This window comes from Dreissena polymorpha, chromosome 4 (assembly GCF_020536995.1).
Source record: "Dreissena polymorpha isolate Duluth1 chromosome 4, UMN_Dpol_1.0, whole genome shotgun sequence".
Taxonomy (NCBI): Eukaryota; Metazoa; Mollusca; class Bivalvia; order Myida; family Dreissenidae; genus Dreissena; species Dreissena polymorpha.
In genome coordinates, this window is record NC_068358.1 from 131,956,717 (window position 1) to 131,966,651 (window position 9,935).

At 35.2% G+C, this 9,935-nt stretch overlaps 1 long non-coding RNA gene across 2 annotated transcripts; it reads right to left on the bottom strand.

The window, feature by feature from the left end:
- Positions 1-2,247: 2,247 nt before the first annotated feature.
- Positions 2,248-8,801, bottom strand: LOC127876577 (uncharacterized). 2 transcript variants are annotated; one of them, XR_008047933.1, is made up of 8 exons: positions 8,436-8,801; positions 7,991-8,086; positions 7,562-7,657; positions 6,275-6,453; positions 5,998-6,140; positions 5,303-5,501; positions 5,057-5,111; positions 2,248-2,797 (listed from the first exon to the last, which is right to left on the bottom strand). It is a non-coding gene; the product is annotated as an uncharacterized LOC127876577 (long non-coding RNA). The 2 variants fall into 2 exon arrangements; XR_008047934.1 differs by having other exon boundaries at positions 8,427-8,801.
- Between the last annotated feature and the right edge of the window lie 1,134 nt (positions 8,802-9,935).

Sequence of the window (9,935 nt, forward strand, 5' to 3'; positions counted from 1 at the left end):
ACGTGTATTACTCTTAAAGAAATAGTGTGGTTATTAACAGTTTCAAACCGCGTATCTGGAGAACCTCGCTGGCCGGCGAGCCCTCAGGCACGTCACCTGGTCAAGTGTTGTAAACGTCAAAGGCGCTCGCGGTCATTCGCTGGAATATGCTCTCCGCCGCGCGCATCATATTCTCCATATCCCGGAAGGGCGAGCGACACGATCCGAGCCAAACGAATCTGGGTCCCCGAGAGAAGTCCGACAAGAGATCCCCGGGGCTCGGCAAAAAGACCGGTATGTTCCGCTTTGTAAACAGCGACCGACGCACGAATTCATCTTCCACACAAGAGGCCTAGAGTTATTTTCAATTATATGGAACATTGTGTCCTCGAATAAGATCACACGATAAAAATTATCATCCACGAAAGCGCACTCTACTACTTTTCCATTTGTTGTTGCGTAAGGATTATTGAGAACGTTTGTTTTGCGTGTTTAATAAAATACGTCTGACAAAATGTCTAGTTTTCGCTACATCCGAAAAGAATGTTCTGGATATGGAAGGGAAGTAATCCATTTAATCTAAGTGCGTCAATAACGGACAAGTTCATGCCCTTGACATGCATGGCAAATGGCGCTGATTACATGCTATTTTTTTGAAGTTTTTGAATTTTATTAAAATATCCTGATAGTTTTTATTGGATATTTCATTCCATCAATACATAATGCAACTTAATCTTAAATTATTATTATTATTTAAATAAAAAATGAACAACTATTTATTTATTGACGTATCCACTTAACATTGAAAGCTTGTTGAAATCATCTATCTTTTACGATCTCGTTAGTGCAACGCTCAACTATGTTATCTACTTATGATAAGGTTGAAGTGAATTATTCAAAAGTATAACAGGTTTTATATTCTCCAATCCCTTTCTCTCCATATTGTACTCATTATACTCAATGATACATTCTTACATTAAACTTACTTTGTTATTTCGAATTTAATTTTTTAATGAAATCGCTCCGTTGAAAAAAAAAACGAAAGGAGCGGGAAACGTTTTCCATATAAAGAATTAAACACGATTCGCAGACATTCAAGAAATAAATAGCATTTGCGCTATCAACATTTAAGCGTTCCGTGAATGGCTATACAGAAAATGCTTGAACTAGAGGTCTATTTTATTGCAAATGATCATGTCATGAGGTGCCAAACGCTAGCACACTTGTTCAAATTGGATACATATATTGTGAATACTCTAGAAGTTATACGCTTAACCCACATGTCTAGAAACTATCTCGTTACATTTGTTTCAATAACATCAGGATATGATCCATATCTTTGATATTGAATCTAAAACCAGGTAACTAGGACAAATTAAATAAAATGCCAGAGAACACTCTATTAAACAACGATTATGATTTTTTCATCATCCATGGGACATGTTGGGCCTGTTTGTTTTTGTTTACCAATTTATGAATAGACGCAATATGAGTAATAAACAAATAATCGTCTCTTTTTATTTGATTTATTTCAACCAATTGAAAAACAGAATTTTTAAATCGAACTGCGCAAGTAGATGTACATAAAAAAGTCCACTCCACATGTCAGTGCAGATTACGCGTCCATACATTTTACGATGCATTCTTTCGCACCGCCTTATAGTTATACATGTTCATACTGTACAGTTTAATTATGTTAAAAATTTAAACGAACAATTGTATTTTTTTTATAATTAATTATTACGTAAAATATAGAATTGAAACAAATATCTTATTGACCAAACTTTTTTATTTTATAGATACTGTTTTAGCGCCTGTTTTTGTTCTTTTTCTTAGATTTGCTTTAAACAGAAGTGGTGTCTTGTTGAGTCTGTCCAACATACGTCGGGTCAGTGTTTTTGCTATCGCTCTTACCAGAATTAGTGGGTGGCATTAAATCACAAGCATTACTCGGACGTTGTGTTGACTCTTTTCTCGCAGTAGCGGGGCCTTTACTCTTATTGTCACTATGTTATGGCAGTTGTTCGTTATCTTCGTCTGATTCGTTTTTACTTTCTTCGTTTGTTTCTCTTGCCTCTAGACATACCTCGTGTTCAGCACTTCGATCCGTCGGAAAGGTACCTATACTTTTCATTTTCGTTTGATTATCGTTTAATTTAATGGCAACAGCTGAACCAATTGCTACTGGCGCACCGTTGGTTGCGTTTACACCACGTTGAACGTTTCCAAAAAAACGAAGCGACGTCGTCAATCTCGGTTTTTTCCCCAGTTGTACTTTGTTTATTTTCTGTTTGCGGCTTCGGTAAACTTTAACTTTTCTTTTTTTTTTCTTTTTCTTCTTTTTCGTCTTGCCAGTACTTTTAATTTCCGTTGGTAGGTCGGAATGAGATTTTCCGTGCTGTGTCGATTGGTCGTCAACGGTACGACTCGATTGCTTCTCATCCGAATTTGTATCCGCTTCTTTGACAGTCGCACTGTCAACACACAGTTTTCCAGCACAATCACCACCGTCATCCTGTGCCTTTAGACTTGCATTGGTTTTTGGATGGATTAGACCACGCCTTTCATGATCGTGGGACCTACTTCGTGCAACAACATGGCAGGCCATACGAGGAACTCTACACATGGTCCGGACCTAATGTAGTGCCGATAAAGGTCTAAGTTTATTTCACTCAGTACTTCGTGCACCGGTGCAAACACTACTGGCGGTTCTTGGACATTCATAAGCCAACATATATCAACGCACTCTTTTACGTTCGGAGTTGTATTTTATCAAAATCTCTTTTATGCCACTATGTTTCATTTGTTCTGTATACATCTGCAACACATTGAACGCTATATTTTAGATTTTATCCTAATGTGTTTATTTAAGAAAATGTTGTTTTTTTCGGAGTTTTTGTGTTTGATTTCTCATTGCGTATGCAGAGGCGTATCCAGAAATGTTTGAGAAGGGGGGGGGGGGGCTCAACCGGGGAGGATGCGGGAGGGGTGTCCTCTCTCTTCGTCGAAAATATTTTGAAATCGCACATGGAAATGATGCAGTTTCCTGCTATCTAATCAGCATTTTGCATGATAAAAGTGCATGTAAAACAAACAAGAACTTGAGTTCAGACATAAAGTGTGACAGACACACAGACAGACAGACACACAGGGAATTCAAATGTCTCTCAAATCGCTAAAGTGGTGGGAGGCATAATCTTTATCCAGAAATTTTAACAGTGTTAGATAGGTGGGCCTCCTATTTAAATGATTAAGTTTCATACTAGCAAAGAAATTCTTCATTTTTTAAGTTCTTTTTAATTTCAAAAACTATGGATGAACATCAAAGCAGTTAGCCCCATTTGTAAAAAAAAATCTATTGCCATTCATTAAGTGTGCTGTTGAATTTTACTGGCAATAACTTGTTACTCAAAAGGATTATCACTCTCAAGAGCTAATACAAATTAAATTCATCAAAGAAACTTACCGAAAAATTAATGATGATTGTCCATTGCATTCGCCTAAACTCTTTAATTGCTAAAAATTGGAATATTGTTTTTCACAAGTCCCATGCGGCAGCCATTTGTAAACATTTGCCTATTTAAATTCATCAAAGAAACTTACCGAAAATTAAATGATGATTGTCCAATTCGTTCGTCTAAACTCTTTAATTGCTACAAATTGAAATATTGTTTTCATAACTCCCATGCGGCAGCCATTTGTAAACATTTACCTATAGCTTAATGTATCGATGATTTTCATTAGTTGGCAATAACCACTTTGTATGAATATTGGTGTTGCTTCATTCTACAAATTCAATATCTTCATTATTCTGGTTCCCGTCGTACTAATACTTTAGTACTTCAGGCAACCGTGGAAAATGGCGGCGCACTACGTATGTATTAATTATTGTACACATATTAAAGTTTTGAGTAAGTGAAAAACCTTTAGGCTTTTGTTAAGGTTTAGTTATAGGTATCTATCCGTCAATTGTTTTTTTTCGAATCACTTATGATTTATAAAAAAAAAGAAGATATATGTCATTTTTACCCAATGCGGACACAGCGCATTTCGGATAATGAATGTGTACACAATCGAACAAGAGAATAGCTGTTCAATGTGCGTAATGTATATGATGTATATTTTTGTATGGTCAAATAAATAATAAATTGCAAAAGCATTCCAACGTAGACTTGTACCTACTTGTACTTGTACTGTAGTGGTTAAACAAAAATTATTGAAAACTGTCGTAAAGACAATATCTTCTATTGCCACACAGATACATTAACCATAAGTTTAAGTCTGCAGTCTAAAAATCAAAATATTTCATGATGATGAATTTAAATGGCTAGAGAGTAAAGATGATGTGCTACTACACAGAATCTGTATTATTAAACAACTGATTTTGATTGGCATATAATCAAATCATAAAGCAATACTTAAAACAATGTTAGCTCATGATGTTGAGTAGGTAGGTCAAGAATAGTTTACAAAAGTCACCTATATTACTGAAAATTGATGTAAAGAGAGGTCCAGTTAAGCCCAACTTTTTTTAATCATGAAGTCTATTGATAAAATAAGTTTGGGAAATTCTTGCAACTGCAAAGCAGATTTTTCTTTACACAGGCCTTCTTAAGGACTTTTATAAGATTTAACCAGCCAAATAGGTCAGTGGTAGAGCGTCCGCTTCCACATGTGAAGGTCATTGGTTCAAGCCCCATGAGGAGCACATGCATCAGTGACCGTGTAATAAAAGATGTATAAAACTGCTACCCGAAGCTTCCTTGCCTGGCGCTCAGCATTATAATGGTAGTTCTCGGAAAATTTGGTATATTAGTACTGGTGTACCCACAAACGGATTTCCAGTGTTCTTGTGCTATACACTGGGCACAATAAAGAACCAAGGCGGTATATTCAAAAGAGCTTGGATATCGCACTCGGATTCCCTTGTATCTTGTATTAACAGGAACCTAATTAAAATGAGTGCTTCCAATTTTGTGGGTTATCTATGACCGTAAGGACTAAAGAAATCATCATGATCATCATTAAAGCCTATATATAAACACCCTATTGGACTATTGTTTTCTGTATATATTACCTTCAGTTCTTTTGTTGGTTCCATAAACACCCAGTCACCATGTTTAACATCACCCCTTAAAAAAAGCATACAATGTTTAGGAAGCAAGAAAACAACGATGGAACAATAACAATCATAGTTTAAATGAAGTCTTTAATTATTTTGCAAAATATCACAGCAAAGGAGTCTGATACTGTGAATATATACCGTCGTTGATTGAATTGACTGAACTCTTTGCTCATGATAATTCACAAATAATGGTCATACCTTTTACTTTGGACTGGAAGTGATAAGGTAGTCTGTGTCTCCACATCTCGAGTGGTCCGTGTCTTTACATATGCAGACAGTATCTGTAATCCCTCTGCCATAGCCATGGCATCCAAACTAATCATGGATGAAGTACTCGTAGGATGACGTGTTGGTGGAGTAACAAGCAACCTCCATGCTAGTGCTTTGCATGATATACCTTATTGGTGAAAATTATTTCAATATTAATTCAAGAATTTCGCTTACAAGTCCAACATTATATCAATGTTCAATTTACACCAATAAATGATGAAAAACAACCTCAAAATATAAATTTGATAACTAATTTATGTTATGTCAAGACATGTTATTGTAACTAAATCATTCACTCTCGTCCAATCAATTGAGGTTTGAGAGGACATGTCAGGATCTTTATTTTATCTGCTCTTCGCCAAGCTCTACCACTGGAGTATCGCAGCGGTACATATGATATTTACATGAAAATTATATAAAAATTGCATTGCCAGTGATTATTTTTGAATTGTATAGAATACTTGAACGAATAGACAATTTTATATCAAATACTTGAACGAATAGACAATTTTATATAAGTATAACAATTTTATATAAGTAATACTTTGTGATGAAGGAACTACGGTAAAATTATCATCTAAGATTATTGTTACTAGGAATATTTTGAACAAAAAGTAAAGTACCATTGCGTGTTGAAGACGTAAATTGTTTATTCATGGCCTTCGAACATGTCTGTGAGGGTTTCTCTCTCCTGCGGGGTGTGTTCAACATACTGTTTGAAGAACTCTTTCTCAGCCTCTGTCCACGGGATATTCTGCTTCTGGCCCTGTATAATTGGTAGACTAGAGGTTTTGATTTCTCTAAAGGAACAAAATTGTTATAGATGTAGAAATATGTAGATATTTTAATCAGTTTTTTGCTCTGTACAGAAAAGGCAATAATTATTTCAAATGCAATTACTATTTTTGACGGCTGATGAGGTGTACTTCCTGTCGCCTCGGACTGCTTCTTTCTCCCTTCAGACTCTTTGGAGATTGTGGTGGAGTGTGTGCTGGTGTATCACATCTTTTCACGTACATGTGGTCTTAGCCGAACATGGTTGGCATCCTCTCACTTCTCTTACTCACTCTATTGCCTTGCTGTATGTAAAAATGATCCATTCTTTGAAATGTTTACATGTATAGGTGAAGGAATTAATATACCATTGCCTTTATTTACCAATGCATGTCAGGTACACAGCCTCTGACCCACTACAGCCTGCAAAAAAACATAACACGGATCATACATCTCAATCTATGGTGTGTGTGTCTTAATTTTTATCTAGTGCACCGGGATTGTCTCCCATATAGCCGTCGCCACAAGAAAGACGTGAAAGTTGGTGACAGGGATAGGACTGGAGACACCCCATTCCAGAGGTGACCCTGGGTCTATTAGTGCCAGGTGTATAGCACCTAGTATACTGCACCTCGGTTTAACGTCTCATGCGTAAGATGAGTTTTTAACACATGACAATGTTTTGTCAAATACTCACATTAAGTTGTGCTTAACAACTAAATGTTAAACTATATAGAGCCTGGAAGTGTGAAAATATTTTTAACACATGAAAATGTTTATTAAAATACTCACATTAACAAATTAATGTAAAACTTAATGTCAAACTTGAATCCGGCTTTGCTTAAACATTGTGTCATATAAAGTATATCCGAAATCCGTTCTATCCGAAATAAAGCCATATATCATATGTCTATGTATTGAGGTTAAGCGTAAAAAGCAAGAAAAATCAATATCGCCAATATAATTACAATAAAACGTACCGATTATCACAATGTGAACTCCTTGCTCAGAAAATAAATTAATTGTCCATTTTAAAGAGCACACTGGCTACCGCCATTAATAATGTGTGCCTGACCCAACAATTAAGTGTCAGGGGCAGGTAATCCAGAATATATCTTCATATATATATATATATATATATATATATATATATATATATATATATATATATATATATATATATATATATATATATATATTCATTCTACCGTTCATACCCCCACTCTAACTTTATAACATGTGTTGTTGTAAAAATTATAGGAAGTCTAAATATTTTACTTAATATTGTACTTTGTTATATTGCCCATATTGCCCATATTGTATTTCTTATATACGTGGGTGAAAATAAAGTTCTGTTCTGTTCTGTTGAATGTATCTCCTTAAGCCTATCAAAAAGCGCAGTTTTTCACTTACGGTCAATGAAGCGTGCAGTTTAGCTGGCGAAGGTTAGATCGTCTGTACACATGCCTGGGGGCTAATCACACAAATCGACAGCTGTTTGTGGCCTAACTAGGGGCAAATGACAGGAAATACACAAGTGGATTGAAACTGTAAGGGGCTCATTTTTTTTTAAATCGTATCTAGCCAGCCAGCTGGGGGGGGGGGCTTTAGCCCCCTAGCCCCCCACCTAAATACGCATCTGGTATGTATTTAAAGATGAAAGAATAAAACGAGTTCCTTTATAACCTGTTACAAAAAAAACGCAGGGTTCCATGAAAACAATCATATATATACATAACATTTACAACGTAAATTAGAGTGAAATAACAGAGGATGCTACGTTACTTTTCTGACAGTAGTAAACCTCGTAAGTTACCAAATGCATTGTCTTGAAACTCCTACCTCTTGGACGGCGTCCAGTGCCAGACTCGCCGTGTAAGTCCGCAACTCATTTACCTGCTTGTTCAACTCCAAACCCGTTTCCGGAGACGACTTCCTCTTGAAACAAAAAATGCACGTACAATTACATGTATTTTTCTTAAGTGTACCATGTTTACATCCGCATTTACAATACTAATTCAGTACACTAAAAACGCAAACGTATTGAAGACTTCCTTAAAAACAAAGAACAACTATTTGAGAGTGTTTATATTATGTGTTTTGTGTGGATAAGTATTCGATAGTTTGGTTACTAACTTCAAGCTACATGTTTCAATTAACATAAACAGTTTGTGACATATAATTGTCAAAATGAACTGACTGACTGTTAACCTTCTGTTTGCAAATCAGTAATAATCATCATTGCATGAAGGATGAAGTAAGCGTAAATGTGACGCACAAGATTTACCATGTCAACACAGCCTTCACTCTTCTTATGTGTTTCTGCGATCTTGGTGTTGCTTCTGTGATTAGTTACTTAAGGGTTTTCACCTCCCGTATTCATATGGAGCATAAACAAAATAGATACTGACAACTTATCATCATGGCAATAATAATTAACGAACAAGTTTGTTTTTCGTTTCATGTTATTAAACTCGCATATACTCTTCGGATAAAGACTGAAGTGGATGTCGTTAAGTAAGGCCATAATCAGTTACATAAAACGCTTATATATCATAGTTCTCAAAGAAAATTAAAAAACTGATTCAATCTGTTTTTACCGTAAAAGGTTTCAAGAACGCCGTTTTTCTCAAGTCCGCGTGTTGTTTGTCAGATATTTCTTTGAACATTTTATAAGCATCCTGCAATGAAACATCAAAATTAAATGCAATCCCAGCAAAACTGTTTTTATTTTCATATCAAGTGAGTAAAAAGCATCGTACAAAATCATAACAACCAACCGAAACACATCTTTACGTGTATAATACTTGCATGTGTATTGTTAAGTTGTAATGATATTTGAAAATGATAAGAATACAACTTTAATAAAGGAATTGTTCTTGACCATAAGAATATCCAGCATTTTTTTAATGCTGGCTTGCTCGTTATTATGGTTGCAGGTGTACAAATCCTTAAAATCTGTTCATTGGTTGTCGTACAGCTCCTGAATGATTAACCAGAACACATAGTGACATTTTTTCAAATATCGCATTTTCTATTTTAAAAAAGAATGCTTTAAGCGAACAATTCGTTGTTAAACGAAACAATGAAATTAATTACTACACACAAACATACTAGTATTTTAAAATAGCTTAATTTCTTTGTATCCCACATGTTGTAAGTATTGCCTTCAATTTTATTAACGTTTTAACATATATTTTTTACTTTCAGTATTTGATCTAATTATGTCTTACCAACATTAAAAGTAATTCACAAAGCATCACTAAAGGTTACAAAACACCATTGATCTAACAAACGACTCCCAAATAATAGGCCACACACAGCATCATTTAACCCTTGAAGTTACTAGATTAGCTTACAGAAAATCGTTCTCCAAGTTTATTCGGCCTGTTTTCGTTGCTGAGGTCAGCAATTCCAGGGCTGTTTTCAGTAAGTTTATTGCTCAGGCACCTCTTCAACCTGAAATATATTAATGCAATTGAAATTGCAGAATGGTGACACTAACAATATACGTGAATAGCCCGTTGTTGAAATTAGTTAATTTATTACGGTACTATAGATCTTTAAAGCGGGTATATACAATTTTTTATATGTGTTTAATTGTAATATACTGATAAAATATGTTACAATAACACAAAATAGGTAAGACAAATTATACATTAAAGCCGAATTTCATAAAATGCAGCAAAGACAAATAAGCGCCCCGAGCAGATTGTGATGTACATATTTTCCTAAATAACCGAAGCATTCGTCTTTGTATTAGGATCGGAGTAAGTGTTCGTGTGTC